Below are 17,641 nucleotides of genomic sequence, written 5' to 3'. Positions count from 1 at the left end.
GCATTTCCTTACAAGGAGAAATTGAGATAGGTGCTGAAGGTTTACTGCCGTTTCACATAAACACACTGATATCAGAATGATCCCATTTTCTACTACTAAACAGTACAGGCACCTGGGACCTACAAGAGAAACCCAAGGTAGGGGACTCCTAAATTCCCTTTTGGGCAGCAGGGATTCCAACCCCACTTTTTGTCTAGGAGCGAGACGCTTCCTGTGACCTACTCTGAATACTGTCCCTTGGATTAGCAGGCCTGCTTCTGATGGGCCTCCTGAGTTGGGGTGCTCACCTCATCGCGGAGAGTCTGTTATCTTACCTGCGAAGTGAAACGGCTAGAGGATATCCAGCATCCCTTACGACACCCATTACATTGGCTAAAATCTGGTTCTTTTATGATTATTATTTTTTTAATAAAACTGATGGTTACTACCACGGAGTACAAGCTGTGGGCTCTTAGACAAATTACTAAATTTTCTAAACCTGATTTGCTTTCTATTTTAAATTAGTTTTTAGAATTAAAAAATATGCACATGATTTTAAAAAATCAAATACTACAAAATACTATAATGATTACAGAGTTTCTGTTTGGGGGGGTGAAAAAGTTCTGGAAATAGTGGTGATGGTCGCACGACATTGTGGAAGTAATTAATGCTGCTGAATTGTATGCTTAAAAATGGTTAAAATGGCATATTTTATGCTATGTGTATTTTAAAAGTTATAATGTAATATAGCAAAAAACACTGAATTGTACATTTCAAATGGGTGAATTGTATGGTGTGTGAATTATATCTCAATCAAACTGCTAAAAAAACACTTACAAAAAAAAAGAGCACACCTAAGAGTATATTCTCCATCTTCACCCAGAACCTCTAGTCCCCGCCCCAAAGGCAACTATTTCTTTTTTGTCCCTCTTTCTAGAAACAGCCCAGTCTAAGTAACTATATTTTAAATTCTATCACATCTTTTCTTTTAATACAAACAGAGGAAGTGATAGTCTGTTCTGGACTCTGCTTTAGTTCGCTTACTAGTGTATCTCAGGTGGTTGTCTGTCAGCACGCACAGATCTGCTTCCTTCTTAGCCACACTCCTGCATAGAATTCCACTCTGGGGACCTACCACAATTATTTAATGAGTTCCCTTATTGATGAACGTTTTGACTGTTTCTAGTCCTTTTCTATAGCAAATAGCATTGCAGAAAATATCCTTGTACTTATGGCGTTAAGCACATTTGAGAATATATCATTTATAGGATAAATTCCTAGTTCTGGTGTTACAGGGTCAAAAGGCTAATGCATACTAAATATTAACATTGCTAAACTGACTTCTCTAGAGTCTATACCGGTTTATGCTCCTACCAATAACTCATTCATTCATTTTTTGTTCAGCCAGTACCGGAGAGCCTACTGTGTGCCAGGCACTATTCTAGGCTCTGGGAATACAGCAAAGGAACAACAACGATAACAATAACAAAACGGCAAAATCCACTCCCGAGTGGAGCTGATAGTCTTGTAGGCAGAGAGGGCAAACAAAAAAAGTAAAATACGTAGAATTTCAGGTGGTGATAAATATTATGGTGAAAAAAGCAGAGAAAGGACTGTTGGCCAGTGGTGGGGGGTTGGCAATTTAAATAGGGTGCTTAGGGTGTGAGATTTCTAAGCCTCGGTTTCTTTATCTGTAAAATGGGACAACAGTGCTTATCTCATAGGACTGACTATTAAAAGAATTTAAGGTGATTATGTCTGATACATAATAGTGAACATTTCATAGATGGCAGCTGTTGCTACTATGAACAACTTTACAGCTGAGAAAACTGGCCTTGAGAGGAACAATTTGCCAAGGGTTCCAGGGAAAATTAGTGGTTGGATAAGGACAGGAAGCCAGGCCTCCTGACCCTCCATGCAGCAAACTTCCAGATATGCCAAGGGACTGAAAGCACTAAGACACCATCTCCCAGGGCTGCTAACGGACAACGTGGTTCTAAGCTGACAAGCAATCTGAGAATCTACTTTTTTTTTTTTTATTGAAGGGTAGTTGACAACAGTATTGCATTACATTAGTTTCAGGTGTACAACACAGTGATTCAACATTTATATACATGATAATTCTAGGTACCAGGTATCACCATACCAAGTTGTTACAATATTTTGACTATATTCCTTATGCTATACATTACATCCCTGTTACTTATTTATTTTACAATTGGAAGTGTGTTTATATATATATATATTTTGTGAGGGCATCTCTCATATTTATTGATCAAATAGTTGTTAACCACAATAAATTTCTGTATAGGGGGGTCAATACTCAATGCACAATCATTAATCCACCCCAAGCCTAATTTTCATCAGTCTCCAATCTTCTGATGCATAACGAACAAATTCTTACATGGAGAACAAATTCTTACATAGTGAATAAGTTACATGGTGAACAGTACAAGGGCAGTCATCACAGAAACTTTCGGTTTTGCTCATGCATTATGAACTATACACAGTCAGTTCAAATATGACTATTCATTTGATTTTTAAACTTGATTTATATGTGGATACCACATTTCTCTATTATTATTATTTTTAATAAAATGCTGAAGTGGTAGGTAGATACGAGATAAAGGTAGAAAACAGAGCTTAGTGTTGTAAGAGAGCAAATGTAGATGATCAGGTGTGTGCCTGTAGACTATGTGTTAATCCAAGCTAGACAAGGGCAATAAACATCCATGTATGCAGAAGATTTCTCTCAGAACAGGGGGTGTGAGGTTCTAAGCCTCACCTCTGCTGCTCCCCATTTTCTCACCAGATGGCCCCCCTGCGACTGTGCCTGTCTTAGGTTGTTCCTCCCTTGAGGAATCTTACCCGTCTCTGGCTAACCAGTCATCTTCCGGGGCCATACAGGGAAATGTTAAGTTGGTAAGTGAGAGGGAAGCCTTATTGTTTGAAAAGGTTAGCTTTTTACTTCTTTGCATATTTATGCCCTGTGGCTTCTATGCCCAGCATTTGTCTTGAGGTGTCTTTACCACTTGGAAGAATTATGATACTTGGTAAATTTGACATGTGGCACGAGTTCTATTTAAAGGTTGTGATTAGGTAGGAAGAAGAAAAGCTATAGAAGTAGCAGGTGGAAGAAAACATGGGAAGATTGATTATTTCTTTGACATATCTTCTTGTAGAGTAACTTCAGCATGGATAGGTTTTAAACTACTAATTAAATTGTGCACACACATTAACATAATAGGAGTATAGTTACATAACCAAAGCATACCTGTAATTACCAGCCATCTCCAGTGAAACCAAGAAAACCAGTTAGGCACCTTAGGCATTTGTGAAAACTTATCTATGATATGGTGGATATTGTCCGACTGAACTTAAACAGTCTGAGAGAATTCAGATAAACTAGAACAACCCATTCCTGGGGACTGTTCACATCCCATATGTTCTTTTAACAGTAAATAGTCTGTGGTTGTAAGACTTTGGAGCGCTACAATTTGCACTTCTCCTAATTCTTGGTTGAGTTCCAACAGTACAGATCCAGTCCAATTTTTGTTTTACTGTATGCACAGGCCAGCTTAGATAGCTCCTTCCTCATTCCCATGGCAAGTCCAGGAACTGGTGGGATGAGTGCATCTACAGCTGTAGCAGTGCGTGGATCTTTGTTGGAGTTTTTTTTTTTGCTGATCATCTTCTGTCATGAGTCTTCCCGAGAGGGCTGATGTTGGAAGTTCTTTTTCATATCGTATCTTAGTTCATTTTCAGGGTAGCCAAATTAGGCTTTGATCCTCTGTATAAACACAAACAGACCCTTTGCCTACACTTTTATATGCCCTTTATATCATTGTGTAGAACTCATTAGAGGTCACCACATAGGAACTGCTTTTTTTTTTTTTTTTTTAATCATTAATCTACACTTACATGACGAATACTTTGTTTACTAGGCTCTCCCCTATACCAGGTCCCCCCTATATACTCCTTTACAGTCACTGTCCATCAGCGTAGCTAACTGTTGTAGAATCACTACTTGTCTTCTCTGTGTTGTACAGCCCTCCCCTTTCTCCCACCCCGCTATGGATGCTAATCTTAATACCCCTCTTTCTCTGCCCCCCTTCTCCCTCCCTACCCACCCATCCTCCCCAGTCCCTTTCCCTTTGGTACCTGTTAGTCCATTCTTGAGTTCTGTGATTCTGTTGCTGTTTTGTTCCTTCAGTTTTTCCTTTGTTCTTATATTCCACAGATGAGTGAAATCATTTGGTATTTGAGAATCTACTTTTTAACATCAGCAAGAGGGGAGGGGAGATGTGGGAGTACATCCAGTTCTTCTTCAAGGAGAAGCAGGGTAACTTCCCTCTGGCCTAGGGCTGAGCCTGCTGGGGTTTACTCACAGGACGTGCAGATCAGGACAGTGCTTCCAGCCAAAGGCCACCAGGGCTCTGGCCGCCGCCGGCCCCTCTGCTCCGAGGAGACCCTCCAGAGCCCTGGCCTCGCGTTGGCTTCATTCCAAGGAACCTCCTGGAGGAAAGATAAGCAGCAGTTAAACCACAGCTGTAGAAATAATAAGTCCTAGAGGGGCCCTTGTGTCTGTTTGGGTGAGGTTTTCAAGTGGACCAAGTATGGGGTGGTGGTCTCTCGACTCCGTGCTGTTCTCTCCCCCTGCGGCCCACAGCCAGGTGCCCACCAGTCACTGGGCCTTCTGCTACACAAGCCCTCTCTCTGCCTGGGTTCTAACCTTCCTTCAGCTCCCCCTTTCTCCACTGACAGTCTCATTCCCTGCAATCATCCTACCCCCTCCTCTAAAGGAAGATGCTTAAAAAGATACTTTAAAGAGAAGATGCCTTGAAGAGCTTTAACAGAGCCAGTGCGGAGCAGGACTCAGAGGAGCCGGCATCCCGGCGTGCCGCCTGTTGAGGAGCACTTGCAGGAACTTTTCTGGGCCTCGATGTCTTTACCTACACAAACGTACAGCATACGGGCATCTCAACTACCGTCGAACAGATTATTTTGCAAAGGGCAGGAACCTAATGATCCCAAAGACAAAAAAGTACCAGAAAAGCATGTGGCCAAGGGCAGAAATGTTCAGAGTGGAGGTTCTAGGGTCACTGAAGTGCAGTTGAAAGGTGTGTTGTGATGACGGATGTCTGGTGGCTGGCACCCCTTACATAGTCCAGGGTCAGCTGTTGAGGGAGTTCCTACCTGGACAACAGGCCTCGGTTTTGAAGTCTGTTCTTGTTTGGAGTAGACCTCAATGCAGGGGGAAATCCAGACCAGCTTTGGACCGTACCACGTCTGTTCCTGAAAGGAATAAGAAGAAATAAGAAGAGCTTTGGCTCAGATCACCAGCACCTGCCTGAACAGCACGGTGTAGGGCTAGCTGCTAGTCTCCTCTGCAGCGCTCTGCAGAAGAGTGAGAAGCATCCAATCAATACAAAGGATTCTGAACTCACTCTTGGGAAGGTGACATAAGAAGGTTTCAAAGATGCTAGAACTATAAGCAAATGTGTCGGTTTTGCTTTTGCTTAAACTGTGTCCTCATTAACAGATGATGCTTTTCCTGGGGTGATTTGAGGAAACTAAAAAATCTTAGGGATTATCACTAATGTGTGCTGTTTATCAAGGTGGTGTCCATAATCTTAACATTACCCACAGAGAAAGGCATGGAGGATGGAGACCTGAGATTCTGAACTCTGAAATAACCTGTGACAGTCACTGCGTCATCGTTCCTGCCTGGGAAAACAGTCTGGACCCCCAACTGTTCTCCTTTGATGCCCGGCAGTTGAGTTGATGACAGACTCTTGCAGGCTTGTGCCCAGAGGCCTCGCTGGTGCAGCAGAAGCATGTACAGACCGCCCAGTACTTGGGCTGGCAAATCCACCACGCATACTCAGGTCCTCTCCCCACTGGGATACCAGTACGGTCAGATCTCCAGCGTCAGCGGGGCATCCGAGCAGAGAGGTGAGGAGGGCGGCACTGTTTGCTCGGAGTCTTCAGTGACTTTCCACTGATCTGTGGGAAAATTTGACAGTTGACTGTGGCTGAATCATAACCCAGAGATCCTGACCACTGAGATCTTTGGAGATTCTTTTCATTCCTTTCCCAAAAGGGGAACCTGGCAAACTCCAGTTGGTTAATTCCATTTCCCTTCTTTGCAACTACATATAGGTACAGAGCTGTGTGCACTCAGCAGTGGCAAAAGGGTATCAGAAGAGCAGCTGTTTACAATCTATAATTACAACCGCTTATATTTATCTAGTACTTACTGTTGTCAGGCACTTTTTGCAGATTCTTTTTCACTGAATCTTCATAACCACCCAATGGAGTATTTACTATTAGTATCCCTAGTTTACAGATGAGGAAATGGAGGCCCAGAAGGCTAATAACTTGCCCATGGTCACACAGCTTGGGTGTGAGTTGCTGAGATCTAACGCAAGCACTCTGATTCCACAGTCTGTGTCCCTAACTACCGTGTTACACCGAATCCAAACCCCAGCACAGACATGCCGAGCCCAAAGGCACTTCAGACAGCACAGATCAACCCCCGACTTTGCAGCTGAGAAAACAGACCTCGTGAGACGATGGGAATTGTCTAGTGGCGGAGCCAGGATTCAGGGCAGGTCTCTTCACTCCAGGGTTCGGTGTCCCCTCTGCTACATCATAAGGCCTTGGGTTTTCTGTATTATCTTAAGAATCTGGAGTTCTTTGATACTTTATCCCTTATTCTTGAGGGAGTGGAGCTTAAATTTATATAAACATAAAAATACTTTTTTATGGTTTTTCTACGATAGACTGATCCACCAATTCTTCAGACTCCTTTTAGGGGCTTTTTTTTTTTTTTTTTTTTTGTAAACTTGGCTTCTTTTTGCCCTTCTTTTTTTAAGTCCCAAGAAAGTGAAAGCAGTTTCAGATAGGGTAAAAAAAATCTTTAAAAACTTTCAACCAATTCTTCCCTCCTTTGCCGGAACCTTTGAGTACTGCTCCTCGGCTGTGGTCCCTGACTGTCACCCGGTCGGTGTCCTTACCGGCTCACGCCGGCTTCCTCGGCCCCTTCCTCTCGGGCGACCGAGGCCCCGTGTGTCCCCAGCCCCGTGCGCCCCTCCTCCGCGCAGGGCCTTCCTCGCGTCCTGCCGCCCCCCAGGTGGCCTCCGCACGGTGACAGCGGCCTTCCTCCCCACCTGCTCTGTATCTGACCGACAGTCACTCAGAGGCGGGCACAGCCTGGGTGCAGTAACACGCGAGGAAAGAGTGGTCTTCACAGTCCAGCGAGCGTTCATGGGGAGGCAGATCTGTTAACCGCGTAGAGCCTCCTGTGTCAAGAGGAAGGGGCCCCACGCCAGGGGGATTATGAGGGTGAAAGAACGTGTGAAGGGGTGAGTAGCCGCCTAGCACGCAACAGGCCTCTCTTCTAGCTTATTTCCTGTTTTTTTGCACCAAAATGTTCATAAAAACTTCATTTCCCAAAAAGCCCTATCTCATCCTCAAACAATGGCCTGTCCTTCCAAGCGTATTCAGTCTATTCCCACAGTCTCCTCCCCATGTCTCCTCCCCATGCAATTCGTTTGGGCCGCTGTGTATTGAACTCCCACCGGCCTGCTTCGGCCCCTGCCACGCTCTCCCCTGCAGGCCTGTGAACTGCGCCCACTGCAGCATTAGCTATTGCCCGGCACTCTGACCACGGGGGACCTGCTCGTTTCTGCACAGCGGTTCAGAGTAAGTGGTTAAGACTTAAGACTTAAGTTTTTAAGTCTGAGAAGCCGAAGGAAGGATGTTAGCTGAGAAAGATAAATTCATTTGAAGGTACACTGAGTGGAAGACAAATTAGGCCTGCTTGCTTGGGGAGGATGTAAAAGGCCTTGATATAGATTTGGAAATGAAACTTTAAAAATTATCTATACAAGTTAGTACCCAAGCTTGAATTGTACATAAAGAATTCTAAAATATTTCAAATTAACTCTATGCCAGTAGAATGGCCTCTAAACATTTTCTATGTTTTTTTTTATTCTCACATTCTGCTAGTCTCTGTTATCAACTGTTTCGCATCATCCTTTCCATAGTAATGAGTATGATTTTATGTGATAAAGTTGAACTTTAAACATATAAGAATTTATCCATACAAAACTGATTCCTACAATTCTGTTTTTGTTCCGTATTTTTCTGGAACTTCTGTTGAAGTTGCTTAAAGAGTCAATCTACAATCCAAACTTTATGTCCCACTTTGCTAACATCTCAAACCTGGTCATCCATTAATTTAGCTCTGAGTTAGCTTTCGTTTTTTTCAAAAATAAAATCTACCCTCAAAACAAAACAAAACAAAACAAAACCAACCCCACACGCCTAGATTTCTTGAGCACCAGCACTAAGTTTATTCTAGAAGTTGTGTCACAGATTCTAGGCAACTTAGACAGAGGCTTTCCAAATAATCTGAGTGGCAACATCACGGCAGGAAAGGGGTGCCCCTGCCCGGGCTGCACTGCTAATTATTTCACAGATCTACTTTTCATTTAACCCTTGAAGCAGCCATACAAGCAAATACTATCATCTTATGCTAAAGAAAAGGAAATTAAAGTCCAGAAAAGTTAAATAACCTAGGTTAAGTATAAAACTTAATACATAGCAGAGCCAGGACTTTAAATTTATGATTTTGATACTGTACTGTGCTTCTTTTGATAAAATAAGATCATTGCTTCCCAATGGATGGGAAAGTTGTTAAACGTTATCACTATATAATCCTATCTCGTTATGGCCATAACTTGAGTGCTCTTTCAATTTCATTCGTTTCCCTACCACTTTCTGTAATCAATTCATTCAGGAAACTATTGAGGCAAGAAGAACAATCAGCCGTGAAAATTTGTCATACATCGTGAATTGTCTATTTTACAGAAGTACAGAACGTTAGAAAAATCTTTGAATTATCAGACCTGACTCCCTCTGATTATAATATTTATTATATGGTTTAAGTATATTATAATCTAGGTCAACAAGCAAGTAGTATTTCCTTCTCCTTATGTAACGTGTTTAACTGAAGGCTATTGTGTATTTACCATCAGAGGCTTTATTCAGGTACTCTCAGTTGAATGCAGACAGTAAGTTTTACTTACTCTTCATTTAAACTCTACTCATTCACCACTGGAACACCACACACATTTGTATAGAGCAGGCGCTTACACGATCTTAAACTCTGTTGGTAGCCTGCAGGCTTGAATTATTTAAGAGAAAAACATTTCCACTTGTCCTGCCAAACATGTTGATCAATGCTCTTAAGTAATGTAATCATCTCCTCTCATTTTGTAAGGGCTACTCTCTCTCTCCAGGTGACTAAGCAGTCTGCAATCTTCCTTCCTTTAATTGGATAATTTTCAGGCTCGTCTCAGCCTTGAAGTCTTTAAAAACCTCATGCAATCATTCTCTCCTGTGCATGTGGTAAAGGGTTTCATGGCTGGAGTCTTTCTTTAGCACACATGTCTCTAGAACTCTCTAGGTATCTTCCCATACCCTGGCGCAGTGCAACCCTTTCTCTGCTCTGGTGCTCCAGACAGACAGGCGGCTCAATGGCCACCTTTTTCTGCTTGCGGTCTTGCTTTTCCTTCTTCTGGAAGTGACCTGCCTGTGTCCTCCACACATCCTTCTAGCTCAGATGTTTGTTCTCCCACCTCTGGACCTGTGAGGTGCTTTTGGTAATGTTATCAGCTAATATTGTAAACGGAGCTACAGTGTCAGCACTGACCATGTGCTGTATCCAGAGCCTTATGTATGTAATACCAACTGCTCAGCTTTTCCTCCTATCCCTTCACAACACACTTCTCGTTCCTGTAAAGTCTGTCACTTACAGGCCTAGCACATTGCCGAGCACATAGCAGGTGCTCAAGAAATAGGAGCCAATATTATGATTATAAGAACAAGTACCGTATGACTTATTCATGTTTGACTCCAGTGCCTGGCACAGTGTCTGGCACATTCAACACATGTTTATACAACTAACCAGTGGAGAGAACAAGTATTAAATGGCTGTAAGATCCTTTTGAGACAAACTGTGCAGCCTGCCATGGACTACCGAAACAAACTCCTCAGAGTCCAGACAGGAAATACACCCTGTTAAGACACTGGGCCGGGGAGCCCAGAAGTACAGCGGAAGGTCCAAAGGATGCGTGGAGGCTCTTGGTGGCTAGTGGCGGCAGAGGCAGAGTGTGGAAGACGGCTCTGTGGCTTGCTCTGGGCACAGGCCGGCACAGTCTGGTTTCCCAGGGGTGGAGGCATGGTCAGACCAACTTGATGAGGGAGAAAGCTGGCATTGTCAGAAAGGCTCCCGAGGATGAAGGGGGGCCTGGTTCATAAAGAACTGAAGCCCATACCTGCAGCACCTCCAGAGACCCAGAGGCAAGGTTCTGTGGCCCCGAGATTTAGCATCATGGAAGCCCAGGAAGTCGTTTCTGTTAGAGTCTGGCAAGAGCTAGCAGGGCTTAGAACCAGAGTGAGACTCAAAATTCAGATTCAAATCTTTAACAGTGCTAATTTTAAAAGAGGACAGACAGCTCAGCAGGTTGCTGGAGAGAGACCTGGGTTTCAGGAAACAAAGCATAGCTTCAGTGACTGAACTGCAGTGCAAGAAGGCTAAATGCTCCAACAGGGCAGGCTAGTTCCTCCGTCTGGTGCATTCGTCCAGGCAGGGCTAGCAGCAAAGTTGAGACCTGAAGTAAGACTCAGATTCTGGGACAGGGGGCAGGACTTGCTGGAGGTAAGGTTGTTGGTGGGGTAGAGAGCCTGGTATGTTACTACAATCCTGCAAGACCTCCCTGGCGGATCATTAGCACCCAGTATAGCCCCTCAGAGATACAGAATAGACTTTGCTTCCATGTTCAGGATTTCAAGATGCCAGTTATCTGCAGATGGTAAAGTACAGAACACAAGTCTGTTTTGTCTAGTTTAACAAAATGGAATTGTTGCTATGCCTTTGTTTCACCCTCAGGCTGTGTACAACTTGTACCTGCTTGATCTCTTAATTCCCACACAGTCTTTTTTTTCCCCTAATTGAGTCCCAGATACAACCACTTCCAAGTTGACATTACTCATTACGACCACAAGATAGTTGTTTCATCTTCTGATTTGGGGACCAAAATTCCCATCATCAGTAGGCCCCAGACACGAGGTCTGTACAAACTAGGAATAAAAGTGGTCCTTTACTTTTAAAACCAACCAAATACACCACTGCTACTAATATTAATAATAATAATAACATCTTCCCAATCACCTATTCTTCAGTACCTCTTGACTCTCACTTCTTCAGATACCAAACCATCTGTCATGTAGTGTCCTATGCTCTGCTTATGGTTCTTTGGATTCGATAGCCCTACGTTTTTTTGGTTCATGTTAAAGCAATTTACACAAATCATGGACTATCTGGCTCCACCCCTGAGCTGATGACTTTCTTCTACAATACTCCCACCAAGTGGTCATCTAGGCTGGATTCGAACACCCAGGATGACAGAACTCACCGCCCACAGAGGCAGGCCTAGTTCATCTTTGGATCACCTGTGGGAAATAACTGTTTGGGGCTGAAATATGCCTCCCTGAGTTCCTATCAAGTGCCTCCGACTTCTCTCCTTAGGGCCACATATGGGACAAATAGAAACCTTTTATGTGCGGCCTTCCTCAGTATCTGATTAATGTGATAATATCCTTCCTGAGTTTGTTTGTTTTGTTTTGCTGGATAAATGTTCCTAGTGCCTTCAACTATTTGTTGTTGTTTTTACATCATCTCTGTCCTTTCTGAATGTACTCAAGATGATCTATATGCCTTCTATCTAGCCCAGAGCTAGATAAGTTTCAGGTGTGCCCTGGTAAGCACAGAAAAGAGTGGGGCAGTCATCTCCCTTGTGTCCTGGACACCATACCTCTCATAATGCACCCTAAGACTGTCCCAGCCTGTTTGGCAGCCACAACACGGTGCTGACTCCCATCGAGCTTACAGACAACTGAATACCCCTAAATGTCACATGTATTGCTGCTAAAGTCCATTGCACATCGATGCAATTGTTTTAGGGGGAGAAGGAGGTAGAGAGGAAAGTTCATTTACCCCATTGATACTTCATAAAATTTGGGTCCCAAAAATTCAACCTGGGATTTTGCATTCCTAATGATATACAAGCCTGTGCTTAGCTTGCTAGCCCGTGATTACACAAGCTTGTAATGGGTCATGGACTAGATTTCAGCTTAGACTAGACAGCTTCACTTTATTCATGTCCTTAGACTGAAGCCTTCTTCAAAATTACTCATCTTTCAAATGTATATTATTTATCACCAGAAGAACTGGTGGAAAGAGTATAAATGATTCAATGCAAGGGCATTATCACCACTGGAAAAATACCTCACGTGTTAGTATCCAGTACATCAAGGGTGGTACATTTACAGTTTCCCGTGTAAATAGCATATCCAACACCTTTTCCTTGGTTAAAAATAATATCTCATAGAGATAACACTGTATAGATTTTCAAAGATACTTCAACTTATTAGATTCTTTCAAATCAAAGAAAGTAGAATGGGTACTATTATCCTCATTTATAGATGAAGAAACGGAGATCCAAAAAGGTCGTGACCTCCCTATGGTCCCGTGGCTAAAAGGGTGTAGAGCCTGTGCAGCTCCCCCGGCACCTGTGACACTCCAACACAAGTTTGGCCCGGTCCTGGCTGTGGGCGCTAATGCCCAAGGAGCTCTCTAGGTCTTAGGCAACATGCGCTCTCCTTGCCATCCAGATTTTTTTTTAAAAGGGTCTCAATGAAAGGAGTTGTTACAACACTTTAGAGATAACAAAGTAAATCATAGAATTTATGAGAACTAGTTCAACCTTTAACATTAGAGATTAGATAAAGGTATCAAGTAATTTACCTAAATCTGCAATTACCTAATAGCAAAAACTATTTATATATCCAATTGAATGTTCTGTAGCACTGTGTTCTTTCTGAAAATACAAGTAGGCAGCTGTTTATTACCTATAGCTAGGACATTTCTGAAAATGGGGTCCAATATGCATCATCTTTTACTCTGGAATGTTATGGCCAAGGATCCCACCAGACTCCTAATCGGAGGGAATATGGGCTAAGAGGCTAATCAGAGAGTAATGAACTCTGACATTTTGAACCAGCAACTTCTCAGTACGCAGAGTTGTGCTATGTGAGTAGCTCTCAAGGGTAGACTCCCTCCCCCACATCTGATGCTGTTGGAGTCACTCAAGGATTCGGACTACTTGCACCCTATGTGACCAGGGTGCAAAGACAGCTGAGAGTCTCATTTAAAGGAGAGGATTATGAATTTGCCACAGCTAAGGGTGGTCTTTTTAAAAACCAGGTTAAGTAGGAGGAGAAAGACAAACACCATATGATTTCACTTATTTGTGGAATATAAAAACAAAGCAAAACAGCAGTAGACTCATAGACACTGAGAAGTGACCTGGTTACCAAGGGGGAGGAGTTGAGGCTGGGGGGTGCGGGGGAGGATAAGAGCCACAATAGTTTCCAGTCACAGTAGAAGTTGGTCATGGGGACACTAGTACAGCTGGAGAATATAGTCAATGATTCTGTAACATCTGTCTGCGTTGCTAGACAGTAACAGCACTAGAGGGGTGAGGATTTAATAATATGGGTAACTGATGAACCACTGTGTTTCACATTTGAAACCAATATAAGACTGTATTTTAATGATACCTCAATTTTTAAACAAGGCTAAATAAGCAGCTACTGAGTTAATATGTGTAAAAGGACCCAGTAAGTGATGATACAAACATTTATAAATACTGATATGATGTTTAATTTGGCTTAACAATCATTTATTGAGCACCAGTTATATGTAAAGCACTATAGAGTCAAAGACATGTCATACCGCTATCCTCAAGAAACTTTACAGATTCAATATTACGGCAACATAGAAGTGGGAACTTCAGCAAGCCTGAAGGAGCTCGGAAAGGCTTTACTGCAGGGGAGACACTGGAATCTTAAGGCTTTGGTAAGGATCATCTAGGTGAAGGAGGAGCTGAGCAAAGACAGGGACATGAAGTAGTGTGGAGTGTCTGTGCAACTAGGAACAGTGACAGCGCTGGGGCCCAAGTGCAGGGCCGCACAAGGTGAAGGCAGATCAGGGGGCCTGGTGCCGGGCCATGTTGCACTTCAGCCTAAATGAATGGAGTACCGCTCAAGAACAGCTTATCCTGGGAACCAAAGCTGAGGGGGAACGTGAAGTTGGGAGGCAGGAAGGGTGATTACGGATTGGTTGAATAATCTAGGAGATAATGAGAGTCCATACAAGGAATGTGCCAGATGCATCATACAGGCCATATTCCCGGGGAAAAATGAAGCTATTGAATGATGATGTCTGAGGGGGAGGGTCTCCTGGTCTAAATATTTCCCCCACGCCTGGCATTTTTACCTTCAGATGCCCCTTCTGTAGGACCTTTCAGAGTCCACTACTAAAGTGGAGCTGGTCAGTGCATGTTAGTGTCGGCCAGCTTTCGTTAAGATGGATTATGAAAGCGTACAGGAGTTAAAAAGGCCCTGCAGGGGTGGGCAGGGCTAGTCATAAGGGCACAAGCTAGGGACCCAAAGCAAAGAAGTTTAGGCTCCTAAAAAGGGGAGATAAAGAAATTTCATATGTCCCCATTTTGGCTTTGCTGCTACAAAATCCATTTTCAGTGAGCTTGGGTGCACTGTTCCAACTCTTTCGTTCGAGACACTTAAGTCTATACAAGGATAACAATAATAACCATAAAACAAACCCTAGCAAAGAAAGAACTGTGACTTCTGAGCTGAGGAACACCACAGAGGGACAAGTTAACCCAGAAATAGTGTCTTCAGAAAGTTGCTTAGAAATAAGGTCATCTGGGAGCTTTCCCCCACGACTATAAGTGAAATCTTGGCTCCTGTGTTTTTATTTCCAGTAAGTGTCATGTTTAACTTGGAAATCTGACAAATACCAGAACCCCTGCCCCATAGTTCACTGGGAGGATCAATGGAACAGAAAGAGGCAAATGCTTTTACGTGCTGTGAAGTGCTACCTGAGGGCACAGATGAGCAGCCCCTGGGGCTCACAGGGGGAAAGAGGACAGGTGGCATTTCCATGCCATGGCTGTTGCAAGGACTGCTAATCAATGATGGGCAGAAAACTTAATCCTTCAAATGTTGACAAGTAGAGACATTACCTTAAAAACCTTCCCTAAGGATTAAAATTAATGCACATTGCGAATTTAAAAATAACACCTAAAATGGGACATTCATATATTTTCAACAAATGAGCTCTTTCTCTAAAAACAGCCACTATAATGAAACTCTTGCCACAAATAAACATGTAAATAGAGGAATTTATATATGACTAGATTATTAGAATCATATTAGGATTAGGAAAGGATTAGGTCATCTCTGAAGACCGCCTTCCCAGCCTGCTGTTCTTCCCCACCTGAGGTAATGGTAGAACCCAGACTAAACTTCAGATTTCCTGTCTCCTGGTCTAAGGCTCTTTTTTCTATCTACTAATTTTTAATAAAATACTTCAAACATAAAGAAAGCATAGTAATACCCATATTTTTTAAATGTTAAGATCATATGCTTCAAATCTTTAAAAAAAAAAAAAAGCATCATACATGAGCAGATGATCCCCGTCCCCGTCTCCGACCTCTACCTCCAGAGGTGACCACCACATCGAGGCTGTGCTGTATTCCATCCCTGCCGCTCAATTTGCATACATTTGCCAAACAATTATATATCCATAAACTACACCATGTTGCCACGAAATAGCTGATCTTTGAAACAATGACTAGTCCCTCAGTCTAGTATGTTTGCATGAAGTTAAAAACCTTCAGGAACAACCTAAGACAGGCACAGTCGTGGGGGGGGCCATCAGGTGAGAAATTGGGGATCAACAGAGGTGAGGCTTAGAACCTCACCCCCCCGTTTTGAGAGAAATCTTCTGCATCCGTGGATGTTTTGTTGCCCTTGTCTAGCTTGGATTAACACATAGTCTACAGGCACACACCTGATCATCTACATTTGCTCTCTTACAACACTAAACTATGTTTTCTACCTTTATCTTGCATCTACCTACCACTTCAGCATTCTATTAAAAATAATAATAAGGGAGAAATGTGGGATTCACATATAAATCAAGTATAAAAATCAAACGAATAATCATATCTGACTTGATTGTTTATAGTTCATGATGTGTGATCAAAACCGAAAGTTTCTGTGATATGGCTGCCCTTGCACTGTTCACCATGTAAGAACTTGTTTGTTATGCTTCAGAAGATTGGAGACTGTTGAGAATTAGGCTTGGGGTTGATGAATGATTGTGCATTGAGTCCCCTATACAGAATTTTATTGTTGTTAACAACCATTTGATCGATAAATATGAGAGATACCCTCTCAAAATAAATAAATAAACCAAAACAAAACAAAACAAAAAACCTTCAGTGTTCAACTGGATTCCAAAAAGAAACAGGCAGAGCTTCAAGTCTTTTTTTAGCGATTACCACAGAAGGATCTAGTGAAGTGTCTTATTATTTTGAGTGAAAAATAAATTGGGTGAATATAAAAAAGCTTTATCCAACTTGTTTTTATCCTTCTCAAGTTAGTATTTCATCTTTGTGAAACCCTGGTTTATAACGACCTACCGTGAAACACCTGTCACATTAGGAAAAGACAGATTGAGCAATTTAGTGAAAGTAGTTTTCACTTCTGCTTCAGGCCCAGCTTAAACGCCATCACTTTAAGGAATCTGTCCTCATCCCATCAGAATTAATTCCTTCAACAGTTATTTACTGAGTGTCAAAGCCCTGTAGATACAAAGGTAGATCAGACGTAGTTCCTGCCCAGGACTCAGAAATAATTACACAATCGTGTTTGATAAGTGCTTTAACAGAGGGATCCATAAAGCGTTAGCGGAGTCAAACTTTTCCTGAAGCACTTGGAGAAGACTTTACAGAGGAGGTCAAAACTGAGCTGCATCTTGGAGGATGAGTAAGAGTTCACAGAACAGAAGACAGAGGGCCATTCCAGGTAGGGAGACGTGGAGGGTACAAAGGATGGTAAAATACTAGTTTTAGAAAGACAACTAAGGATAGACATCAGAGGAAGAGGGTTAAGTCAAAGACTGTCAACAATTCAAGCAAAAGATGACATGACTGCAGGCATGAGGTGGGAGGGAAAAGGATTTTAATAAAATTCAGGGGATAAATTTAGCAGAATTCAAGATGCTTGGTTGTATGGGGGAAAGAAAGAACACGCAGGAGTTGGGGATGACTCCCAGAAACGTGGCAAATGAGTGGGCAGCGAGGCCGTGAACCAAAAAGGGAAACGGCATACAGGAGAGAAGGCGTTCAAGTTTCCTCTGAGTGGGCAATGAGGCCTCTTTCAGGAGGCCTTCAACTGTTCCCTTCCTAGGCCAGAAATCATCCCTTCCTCTGAGCTCCACACCATGCTTTATACCTTTCTTATAAATTATATAAATTTGCTCTATTTACAAGTATTTACAAGTTTGTCTCTACTTCAATCATGGAGGAAAGGTACTAGGTCCTGCCGGTCTGTGTACTCTCCTAATCTGAGAGCCTTATACACAAAAAGCCTTCAGTCAAACTGCATTCTTGAAAAGGGAGTTCCATCAGATACTAGGAACTGTCAGGTAAAATTTATC

The 17,641-nt window shown here is 42.7% G+C and overlaps 1 long non-coding RNA gene across 1 annotated transcript; it reads right to left on the bottom strand.

Moving 5' to 3' along the window:
* Positions 1–4,244: 4,244 nt before the first annotated feature.
* LOC130680595 (uncharacterized) lies at positions 4,245–9,559 on the bottom strand. Its single transcript, XR_008993611.1, has 4 exons — positions 9,018–9,559; positions 5,627–5,985; positions 5,176–5,274; positions 4,245–4,494 (listed from the first exon to the last, which is right to left on the bottom strand). It is a non-coding gene; the product is annotated as an uncharacterized LOC130680595 (long non-coding RNA).
* Positions 9,560–17,641: the final 8,082 nt, after the last annotated feature.

Source organism: Manis pentadactyla, chromosome 14 (genome assembly GCF_030020395.1).
Source record: "Manis pentadactyla isolate mManPen7 chromosome 14, mManPen7.hap1, whole genome shotgun sequence".
Taxonomy (NCBI): domain Eukaryota; kingdom Metazoa; phylum Chordata; class Mammalia; order Pholidota; family Manidae; genus Manis; species Manis pentadactyla.
The sequence above is the reverse complement of the archived record's forward strand: the minus strand, read 5'-3'. Positions and strand labels throughout refer to the sequence as shown.